The sequence below is a fragment of the Aegilops tauschii genome, chromosome 7, assembly GCF_002575655.3.
Source record: "Aegilops tauschii subsp. strangulata cultivar AL8/78 chromosome 7, Aet v6.0, whole genome shotgun sequence".
NCBI classification, from domain to species: domain Eukaryota; kingdom Viridiplantae; phylum Streptophyta; class Magnoliopsida; order Poales; family Poaceae; genus Aegilops; species Aegilops tauschii.
The window spans coordinates 4508652-4521246 of NC_053041.3; positions in this window are offsets into that span (position 1 = coordinate 4508652).

Below are 12595 nucleotides of genomic sequence, written 5' to 3' on the forward strand. Positions count from 1 at the left end.
CACATGCCCTCCGACGATGCTAGACACACCACCGAAACGGGGTTAGACGAGGAGAACCTTATTACATATTCAGAAAACCGCTGTCTCGCCTTACTAAGTAGGATACAAACTCTAACAAAAAAACATTTAAAAACGGAGCCCTCCTGCCGGCAAGGGCTCCACTGCGCCCCACGGCCATAGGGCCACTGGAGACGAGGCGTATCGACGGCAACGCCGGCGGGAGACAAAGGAACCCTAGAGTTTTTGGAGGAGGCGGCGACTATATGTGAGAGACTTAGTTGGTTACGTTTCTTGATGGAATAATGAGTGAGCATTATAATAAACCTGAATGCCCCATTAATCCAATGATGAGTAAACTGATAAATCCCTTGAGTTGTACACATACAGTAAAAGATTGGTGTTGACCATAGTTTGCCACGTTTGGTCATAGTTGAAGCCACAAAGTTTCAGTTTTTTTTTCATTTTATTTGCTAGTTTTTCAGTTTTACTGTTCACCGTGAGTACAATGCATAGAATACCACACGTTTTGCAAGCAGTGATGTCTCTTATGCTATCCTAAAACTGTAATAATAAATAGTATGTGGTAATGAGTCTGATTTTAAGAGTTTTGCCTAGGAGTCTTTGAAGTTTAGCGGCTGGTTGGGAGAGCTGCGTTCCCAGTCCCAGGGCTGATGCTTGATGTGGTTTTGCCTTTTTACTCTTTTCCTTGTGGTTTGATTGTAAAAACTGGCGGTACTATAATGAAAACCGACAAGGACCTTAGATTTTGAAAGCCTCATAGTTTTTTCCCCTCTCACTTCATTTTTCTAGCTTATAAACGGTTTAAATTCTTGGGCACTAATTGGGAGCGTACGTTCCCCTTAGGAGGACCCTAGTGCGAATGAACGTCCCCTCAGGGAGCCACGAATGAACGAAATCGTCAGCTCTCAGGTAGACCTATTCATAGACAACCTGGCCCGGAGGCCTGAACCCGAAGCCTGACATCCGAGCCGGGCTCAGGCTCCACTTTCTCGCTCGAAGCCCGGCCCAAAAGCCTGAAAAAGCCGGAAATGGCCATATCTTTTTTCAAAACATAGGTATATAATAAATTAATTTAATATCCCAAATATGATTAATTTAATTAAAAATGCTACTGTTCATGTGCTTCAGGTTGGGCTGGGCCGGGCTCGGGCTTGGGATTCTTTCTTGGGGCTTTGCCAAGCCCAGCCCGAACTCGACCCAACCATCCCCCACACACATACGAGAAGGAAAACCATGGAATGGGCTAGGCCCAAGTAGCTTCCTTCTACAAAAAATTAACCATATTTTTTTGTGATAGCAGGAAAAGTAATAAAAAATGCATGAATCAAGAAGAAAAACGCCTAACCACGTGACATATGTGGTAAGCAATCCAAACTATATTCGAAAAGAAGAAAAACGCCTAAAATTGCCATCGCAATACAATAAATAACAAAAAGATAAAAACACATAAATTTTCAAGGCCAATATCCAAACATTTCCATGGACCCCCTAAATGGCTATCTCAAACGATTTTAATAGAAAAATTGCATAAATTTGCCTATACCAAAAAATGGTGCCATCATGTTTTTGGAAGAGTTGCCCTCACTACCCCGTATTTTCACTCTCAATTTTTTTAGAAAAATTGCCACACCCCTAGATATGTGTACCATGTGCAAATGTGTGTGAAAATCTGCTGAGTGGGTATCCTGGGTATAGCCATGGGGCAAAAAGACCACACTAGTGCAGAAAAGCCTAGTGCTGGCATTGCAAAAATGGTCTTACTTGCGTGGGAGCCCAACACCACCAATATGGCACATGTGTTAAAAATAGTGGTGGCGTCGGTGTCCACGTTAGCAGTATTTGTGTGCTAATGGTGTGCCACGTGGCCAACACCAGCACTAAGTATATGTTAGCACTGACATGCCATGTTAGCGCCACGCCATCAATTAGATTTTTTACATATAAAAATAATAATATATGCAACTAGGTAATCCATCAACTTATTTAAGATACTACTTCATCAATAATCATACAAGTTCAACAGCTAAGACTGCACCAACTTAACATAATAGAAGTTCAACAGTTGACACTACAATAACTCGGAATTCTAACTCGGTGCCCAGGCTCATCTGCTCCCGCTCAGGAAAAAATCAAAATAAATACTAGAACAATTCAAAAAATCCAATTTTTTTGTGGTACATAATTTGATGCGTGAGGTACGCTTCGAATTTCAACTCATTTGTACATCTGAGCAGCTCTCGGCAAAAAAAGACAAATCGGATCAGAACAGTGCATGAACAGTAAACTTTTTTACAGACCCTGAATTTGTCTTTTTTTTGCCGAGAGCTGTTAAGATGTCCAAATGAGTTGAAATTTGAAGCGGACCTCACACATCAAATTATCTACCACACACAAAAAATTGAATTTTTCTGGTATTTGTTTTGATTTGCTTGCTGAGCGCGGGTGCAGATGAGCCCGGGAGCAGAAACTCCGCGTCAACTAATTTAAGGTACTACAGCAACTTAATTAACAAGCATAAGAGCTAGGATAGTTTGGGTAGTCGATCACTCATGATCAAGGGTTACCTTGATCTGCCGAATCTTGTGCCTATTGTTTTCTCCCTCCTTGAGGAAATGAGTTTTCGCCATTTTGAGCTCATTTCTCTCTGACCTGAGGAGCTTTCTTTCCTTCTTTAGCTAATCCTTCTCCTGGATCAACTGATCCCTCGGCTCCTTCAGCTCAAGGTTCTTATCGACGAGATCATCCTTCTCGTCTATTAGGAGATCCCTCTCCTAATGCAGTGTGACATTCACATCCTTAAGCGCCTTGATGGTACTTTCATGAGGATCTAGATATTGAAGGTTGAGCATGTCCAATTGTAGACCTTTTCTTCAACATGTGTCAGAATCGGCCTGTATCCCTACCAAGTTCAACGTTTGAAATCATTTGATATGCATGTGTTTTGCAATCATCATGAATTGTTAGATATGCATCTGTTTGCAATGATGATGGATGTGTTTGAAATCTTACTCGCTTGCTGCTCGCGTCGGTTTTGTTGGCATACACTTGCAAGTTACTAGAAGATTTGTAGTGGCCGTTGAAAGAACTCATCGGCGCAAACTACAAAATAATAACAAGTCAGCTATTTCCATGTATATAACTAATTGAAGTATTGCCATGTACTAGCAATGTATATAATTAAATGAAAACTACACCCATGAACTAGCAATGTATATAACAAATTAAAGTATGAAAACTACAATTGTGACCAATTGAACTATAATTAGCAACATATATAACTAATTATGACTAGGAAACACCTCGGCTATTTCCAAAATGGCTAGTAGTTGCTAGGAATTACTATGACAACGTATATGCAATGCAACTAAATTTTGAGACTAGTTTTGGAGTTTTCAAAGAAACAGAAATTTGCAATATAATTAATTTTGACACTGATTTGGCACTGTCAAAGCTCTGGCAATGAACTAGGACTAGAGTATGAACAAAAACTAGAGTAACTAGATCATGGCAATGTACCGAAGACAATTTCATAGTTGGCACTAGTTATTACACTACTAGGAGAAAGCTTATAGATAGAATCTTAGCAGTAGCGCTGCTTAGTTTGCCCCTGCTACTGCTACTTAGTAGTAGCGCGGGGCAACAACCAGCGCTACAGGTTGTGAAGTAGCAGTAGCGCGGGCAAACTAAGCAGCGCTAATACTAAGTGGTCCCATCGCCACTGTCTGGGGCTACATGTAGTAGTAGCGGTTGGCAAAAACCAGTGCTACTACTAATTCGATAGCAGTAGCACGTGTCGGTGGCCCACCGCTACTGCTATGTGTGCACGGGGCCAGCGGGTGGGCCCCGATTAGCAGCAGCGCGGGGCCACCGACACACGCTACTGCTATGGAGCTTAGCAGTAGCGCCGGTGCTCTTCCAGTGCTACTGCTAGACGTACCAGCCACCTTTTTCCCTCCCACCCTCCCCCCTCCCCTTTCCCCTCTCCCTCCTCTACCTCCCTCATGTAGTTCTTCCTTCTCCTACATCTCTTCTCTCCCCATTAATGCCCCCTTCCACCATGTCCTCAATTAGCCCCATTATTGGCTTCTTTTTCCTCACTTGAATTTATTTGTCTCTCCCTCCTTCTCTTCCCCACTCATGCCTTTGTCTCACTAGCTAGCTTTCCCTCCCTCCCCACTAGTTGGGTAGAGCATCTCCTTCTATCTAGATCTACCATTCATCTTTGTCCTACTACTTTCGATCCCTAGCTAGCTAGATAGCAGCATCGGCCATCTACCATACGTGTGTGCTCGATCCCTCTCTCGGGACGATAGGTGAGTAAAAAGTTGTGCTTTACAAGAATGAAAATACTTGTGTTTGCGCTATGATGGTGGGAATGTGTGTGTGGCAAGAGTTGCCACCTATATGTATTTGTCGGATCGTGCGTGTCATGAGTTGCTTATGTTTGGCCGAAATGTCGATTTATTTTTGTTTCGGTGAATTTCATGCAAACACTATATACCCTATTTTTATGGAAGGTCATGCCGAATTTTTGTATGACTTTGATATATGCATGCATGGTAATAATTATTTTGCTTATATATTATACCGTGCAAGCAATTAATCATGAAGGTCAGTGGAAGGGCGGTGAAAAGATGGTTACAATCCATGGTGCAAGACATGTATTTAAATAACCGGTCTAGGATTATATGTCTATGTAGAAAATGCAAACTAATCGTCATCTTGGACCCCTTTGACCGTGGCAGTTTGAAGGTGCACCTGCTCATGCATGGTTTCATGGATGGCTATACTCAATGGATAATTAAAGATGATAATGAGGATGTCCACATGGCAGGCAATAACGACATAAGGTTAGACGAAGAGATGGCCGGCGATGATGGACCCAAAGACGAGGGCGTGGTATAGGGCGGCGGGGAAGAGGCCATACACAATGGGAAAGAGGGCGCCGTACACGGCGGAGAAGAGGCCGGACATGGCGGAAAAGAGGCGGATACGCCGCAGTCTTCGACGCGACTAAGTTCAGTCGTGTAGGACCCTCATGTTCGAGACCTGCTTAGCAAGAATACGACTAGCGACAGAGCCGCTTCTAAAGAGGAGGCCAAGCTAGCGCAACTGGAGGCAGACTTGAAGACTCCATTGTATGACGGTTGCGATCCGAGGTGACCTGCTTGGGTTTCACACTCGAACTTCTAAAGACGAAGGCCAAAAACAAATAGACACATGCAAGCCTTGATGATCATTTTATGTATCTACATAATAAAGTTCTTCCCGCGGGGAAACTAGGTCCTACTAGTGTCGATGAAGCTAAGATGATTGTGTGCCCTCTTGATCTGCCCCACATTAGATACCATGCATGCATCAACGATTAAATCATTTATTGGAAGGAGCACGCGGAAAAAACCAGCTGTCCAGTGTGCAATGCTTCTCGATACAAGAAGGACGGGAAGGAATCTCCTGCAAAAGTTGTATGGTACTTACCGATCACTCCCAGTCTGCAACATTATTTCGTAGATCCTAAGGAAGCAAAGCTCATGCATGACGATGCTTGAACTGCGTTGGTATTTTCCCCTAGGTGGAAGGGATGATGTAGCACAGCGACGGCAAGTATTTCCCTCAGTTATGAAACCAAGGTTTATCGAACCAGTAGGAGAACCAAGCAACACTATGTAAATGGTACATGCACAAAAAGAACAAATTCTCGCAACCCAACGCATAAGAGGGGTTGTCAATCCCTCCTTGGTAAAAGATAGATTAAATAATATGAGTTTGGGTAAATAGATCTGAATAAAACACGAAATAAGATATGCAAATAAGAAGTACAACAATGTATTTTTGGGGTTTTGGAATAATAGATCTGAAAACAAATACGGCAAAAGATAGATTGGAAAGCAATATGATAAAAGATAGACCCAGGGGCCGTAGATTTCACTAGTGGCTTCTTTCTAGAAAATAGCACACGATGGGTAAACAAATTACCGTTGGGCAATTAATAGAAGAACAAATAATTATGACGGTATCCAAGGCGATGATCAATATATAGGCATCACGTCCAAGATTAGTAGACCGAAATGATTCTGCATCGACTACTATTACTCCACACATCGACCGGTATCCAGCATGCATCTATTGTATTAAGTTCATGGAGAAACAGAGTAATGCAATAAGAACGATGACATGATGTAGACAAGATCTATTCATGTAGGAAAAGGCCCCATCTTGTTATCCTTAATAGCAACGATACATACGTGCCTCGCTACCCTTTCTATCACTGGGTGAGGACATCGTAAAATCGAACCCATCACAAAGCACTTCTTCCCATGGCAAGAAAAATCGATCTAGCCGGCCTAACTAAAACAAAGATTCGAAGAAGAAATACGAGGTTATAAATAATCATGCATATAAGAGATCAAAACAAGACTCAAATAATATTCATGGATAGAAACTGGTCATAAACTCGAACTTCATCAGATAAAAAACAACACACCGCAAAAAGTCCTTACATCAAATAGATCTCCAAGAGACCATTGTATTGAGAATCAAAGAGAGAGAGAGAGGAAGCCATCTAGCTACTGCCTACAGACCCGTAGGTCTATGGTGGACTACTCACGCACCATTAGAGAGGCACCAATGAGGATGATGAACCCTCCTGATGGTGTTAGGTTGGATCTCGTGGTCCTGGAACTTGCAGCGGCTGGAATTGTGTTTTCTCTCCTCCTCTAGGTTTTCTGGAATATTTGGGTATTTATAGAGCAAAGAGGCGGTGGAGAGGACCTCTATGGGCCCCAGGATACATCAGGACACGTTGGGGGCCTCTAGCGTGCCCTGGTGTATCATGGGCCCCACGGGCCTCCCCCAGGTGCTTCCTTGTCTGCCAAGTTGTCTTCTGGTCCAAAAAAATTCCAAAAAATTTCGCGGCGTTTGGACTCCATTTGGTAATGATATTCTACAAAGTAAAAAACATGCAAAACAGCAACTGGCACTGGGCACTATGTCAATAAGTTAGTCCCAAAAAATGATATAAAGTTGCTATAAAATGATTGTAAAACATCCAAGAATGATAATATAACATCATGGAACAATCAAAATTTATAGATACGTTGGAGACATATCAACATCCCCAAGCTTAATTCCTGCTCGTCCTCGAGTAGGTAAATTATAAAAACAGAATTTTTGATGTGAAATGCTGCCTAACATGACATATTCTTTTCTTTTGTAGCATGGACATTTGGACTTTTAGATGGTTCAAAGCAATAGTCTATATTTGACATGAAGACTTCAATACTCAAGCATGTCAACAAGCAACCATGTCTTTCAAAATATCAACACTAAAGAAAGTTATCCCTAGCCCATCATGCTCAATCATTGATCCATTCATGAAACACACTCGAATATTAGCTACATCCAATGCACGAGTATGATCATAGTGCTCCCTAGTTGGTGCTTTATATAAGAAGATGAAGACTTAAATAAAAATAAAAATTGCATAAAGCAAATAGATAGGCCCTTCGCAGAGGGAAGTAGAGATTTGTATAGGTGCCAGAGCTCAAGGTTTAAATTAAGAGATAAAAAGATTGAGAGGTATGCTTTTCCCGTCAACGAAAACGACCGAGTAATTCCCAACACTTTCCGTGCTAGATACATCATAGGCGTTTCCCAAACATAAAATAAAGTTCATTCCTTTTTTCACCATTCTTTCACACTCCACGGCTAACCATATCCACGGGTACCGTCCATACCAACACTTTCTAAGAAATTTAACATAATAAAGTAAATTCCTTTTTCATTTCGGGACTAAGCATCTCTATTACCGTCGTACTCTCGTGCAATGACAAGTGAATAAACACTCATCTTGAGAATAACACATCTAGCATGGAAAATATTAGCCATCCCCTGCCGCTTCATGAGCAGTACGCGCACACAAAAAGGAAATTCATTTTAAAAATTAGAGTTGGCACATACAAATTTGCTTAGAACGGCATGAAAATACCGCATATAGGTAGGTATGGAGAACTCATATGGTAAAACTGGGTTTAAAGATTTTGGATGCACAAGGAGTGTTCCATGCGTACGGCATGCATGCATCTCAAAGTAAAGTGTACTAGTCCTAGTCAGACGAGTGATAAATACATTGTCAGTGCGGGCCGCCTAACAGCAGCGAACATGTACTCACGGTGACCACGGGGACGTGGACGGTCACGGGCAACCAGGGTGACCACGAGGACGCGTTGCCAGACATGCATAATGGTGTCACGACGGACCGGCATTCATGCATGCATGCATGGCCATGAACAACAAACAAACATGTGTACATCTCAATGAGTGTACGCACACAATAATGATGGTGACGATCGACGAAAAGCTACTACAGTACTATAGAGCACAGCTGTGCTGTCCTGCCGTGACACGTAGTGACACGTGCCTGTTCGTGGGCATGGACATTATAGCTGCATGTGCATCCAAGTCTCCAAGTCGTTACTCCTTCAACAACTTTCTTCAATTCCATCCGTGGTTGGTGGCAAGAGCTCTGCTTAGATCGGATCTAAACAGTGAACCAACTGACACGTCCCACTATCACAAAATTAATAGGATAGACAATGCATCAGAAGACATGATGTCTCTGTTTCCAAATTAAAATGAAGATAACAGTATCAATCGATATCAATATTATAATTGTTGATATTTTATTCTATGTATTTTCTCAAACTTGAGAACAATTAGCTTTTCGACTGAATTGATACACTAGCTATTTGGAAACGGATAGAGTATATGCCTACATCCCGGGATGATTAGTACTGCATATATATGACTTCATGAGGTAATAAGGGGCTGGCTCGTTCTTACTGTTGACAATTCTCTAGTGGATATGCATCCACAAACACACATGCATGTACTCCATTCATGCATAGTATGCCCAGGTCAGTCTCGTTTTGCCAATTGCTAGATTGAAATCAGCTCCCAGGGATGGGCTCCCACTTTTAGATATTGAAAGCATACGAGTGTTGCCATAATTTAGAAAAATGGTACTACCATGTTGCAAGAAGAGATTGGCCGTTGGATACAACATGGACGCGTTTGGTTACATTGCCAATCGAGTCTGGCCCGGCGAGCCTGGCTCTAGTGAGCCATCTCTAAGAATCCCAATTGGTGATATAGTATATCTATTAGCAAGTTTAATAGTGACATCTATGCCTTCTATTTCAGCAGGTGCTACTTCATCTTTAATTTCTTCATATAAGGAATAAGGAATAGCATCACACTGGCACCTAGGTCACATAACCCATGATAACAGTGATCTCCTATCTTAACTAAGACAACATGCATGCCAACAACTGGTCTATGTTTATCTTTTCCTTCAGGTTTGGCAATTCTAGAAGCTTCACCACAGAAGTAAATAACATGTCCGTCAATATTATCAACTAAGAGATCTTTAACCATAGCAACATTAGGTTCAACTCTGATTTGTTCAGATGGTTTGGGTGTTCTAACATAACTTTTGTTAACCACAGTTGAAGCTTTAGCATGTTCCTTCATCCTAACAGGGAAATGTGGGTTTTCAATATAAGCAGTAGGAACAACTGGATCAACATTGTAAATGATAGTTTCTTCTTTAGCTTTTACCGGTTCTTTAATTTCTTCTTTAATTGGTGGGTGATATTTAAACCACGTATCCTTAGGGAGATCAACATGAGTAGCAAAAGATTCACAGAAGGAAGCTACTATCTCAGAGTCAAGTCCATATTTAGTGCTAAACTTTTGAAAAGCTTCGGTATTCATAAAAGATTTAACACAATCAAACTTAGGTTCAATACCTGACTCGTTACCTTCGTCGAGTTCCCAATCTTCAGAGTTGCACTTAATTCTTTCTAAAAGATCCCACCGGAATTCAATAGTCTTCTTCATAAAAGAACCAGTACAAGAAGTATCGAGCATGGTTTGATCATTACGAGAAAGCCGAGCATAAAAATTCTCAATAATAATTTCTCTTGAGAGCTCATGATTGGGGCATGAATAAAACATTGACTTAAGCCTCCCCCAAGCTAGAGCGATACTTTCTCCTTCACGAGGCCAAAAATTATATATATAATTTCGATCATGATGAACTAGATGCATAGGATAATTTTTTTTGATGAAATTCCGATTTCAACCGATTCCAGTTCCAAGATCCAATATCATCGCATAGCCTATACCATATCAATGCTTTTCCCTTCAAAGATAAAGGGAAAACCTTCTTCTTAGCTTCATCTCTGGGCAAACCTGCAAGCTTAAACAATCCGCAGATTTCATCCACATATATCAAGTGCATATCAGGATGTTCGGTTCCATCTCCTGCATAAGGATTAGCTAGCAGTTGCTCTAACATACCCGAAGGAATTTCATATTCAATATTTTCAGTAGGTGCAGTAGGTTGAGCGGCAACTAATTGTGGTTGAGCCTGACGATGCAAAATGGAAAATGGACGTATCAACGTGCCTGAGGAGGAAGAGGTCGATCCTGACGATGCTGTTAGCTCCGGCCATGGTGTGGAGTCATTTGACAATGATGCTTGGAAGAACAAAAGGTTGGAGTGGGCAGAGGCAATGTGGCTTAACAGAGGTCAGTGCAGGATTTGAAGAAGAGGAAAAAGAAGAAGCAGCAGCAGCAGGAGAAGCAGAAGCAGAAGAAGAGGAAGATGAAGAGGAAGATCTGGTAGCAGCAACACCGATGAACTATCCCCTATTTAGCCAATGGCTCTTAATAATTTAAACTGTCATTTGAGAGTAGTTAGATGAACTGTCATTTGTTTAACTAGCTGGCACTACATGTTCAGATTGTGTGTGGTAAGCTCAACACTAATTAGAAGTGGTGACAACACCTTATGCAGATTGCAACCAAACACCATGTCATATGTGCGCCTAATGCAATGCGGGCAACCAAATGCCGGGTCAAAAATGGTTGTCTCATGCAACTAAGATACATGCAGGCAACCAAACTATGTGCATCTGGGTTCTTTTTGCCCGCATCCCCTCAAACTGTTGAAGTCTTGTGTGCAAAAATAAAATACCCTACTGATTTTCTTGTTCTTAGCTCCCCACAAGATGACTTTTATCCCATTATTTTTGGTAGGCCTTTCTTGAACACCGTCAATGCCAAAATAGTTTGTGAGAAACAAACTGTCGGTGTTAGTTTTGGTGATGAATCTCATGAATTTAATTTTTCCAAGTTTAGTAAACAACCTCATAAGAAAGATTTGCCTAATAAGGATGAGATTATTGGTCTTGCTTCTATTGCTGTACCTCCTACTGATCCTTTGGAACAATACTTGCTAGACCATGAAAATGATTTGCATATGCGTGAAAGAAATGAAATAGATAGAATCTTTTTCGAAGAACAACCTATGCTTAAACACAATTTGCCTATTGAAACTCTAGGAGGTCCTCCTCCACCTAAAGGTGATCCTGTGTTTGAATTAAAGCAATTGCCAGACACTCTGAAATATTCTTATCTTGATGAAAAGAAGATATATCCTGTTATTATTAGTGCTAACCTTTCAAAACATGAAGAAGAAAGATTATTGAAAGTTCTAAGGAAGCACAAGGCTGCTATTGGATATACTCTTGATGACCTTAAGGGCATTAGTCCCATTCTATGTCAGCACAATATTAGTATGGAACCTGATGCTAAACCCGTTGTTGATCACCAACATTGGTTAAATCCGAAGATGAAAGAAGTGGTAAGAACATAAATATTGAAACTTCTAGAAGCAGGTATAATCTATCCTATAGCTGATAGTAGATGGGTAAGTCTTGTCCATTGTGTCCCTATGAAAGGAGGTATTACTGTTGTTCCTAATGATAAGAATGAGCTTATTCCACAAAATATTGTCACGGGCTATAGAATGGTAATTGATTATAGAGAATTAAATAAAGTTGCTAGAAAAGATCATTACCCTCTGCCTTTTATTGATCAAATGTTAGAAAGATTGTCCAAGAACACACATTTTTGCTTCCTTGATGGATACTCTGACTTTTCACAAATACTTGTTTTACAATTTGATCAAAAAAAGACCACTTTTACTTGTCCTTTTGGAACATTTGCTTATAGACGTATGCCTTTCGGTTTATGTAATGCACCTGCTACCTTTCAAAGATGTATGACTGCTATATTCTCTGATTTTTGTGAAAAGATTGTTGAGGTTTTCATGGATGACTTTTCTGTTTATGGGAAGTCTTTTGATGATTGTTTAAGCAATCTTGATCGAGCCTTGCAGAGATGTGAACAAACAAATCTCGTCTCGAATTGGGAGAAGTGCCACTTTATGGTTAACGAAGGTATTGTTTTGGGCCATAAAATTTCTGAAAGAGGCATTGAGGTGGACAAAGCCAAGGTTGATGCAATTGAGAAAATGCCATGTCCTAAAGATATCAAAGGTATTCGTAGTTTCCTTGGTCATGTTGGTTTCTATAGGAGGTTTATCAAATACTTTTCTAAAATTTCTAGGCCTCTTACTAATCTTTTGCAAAAGGATATTCCCTTTGTGTTTGATGATGATTGTATGGAATCCTTTGAAACACTAAAGAAAGCCTTAATTACTGCA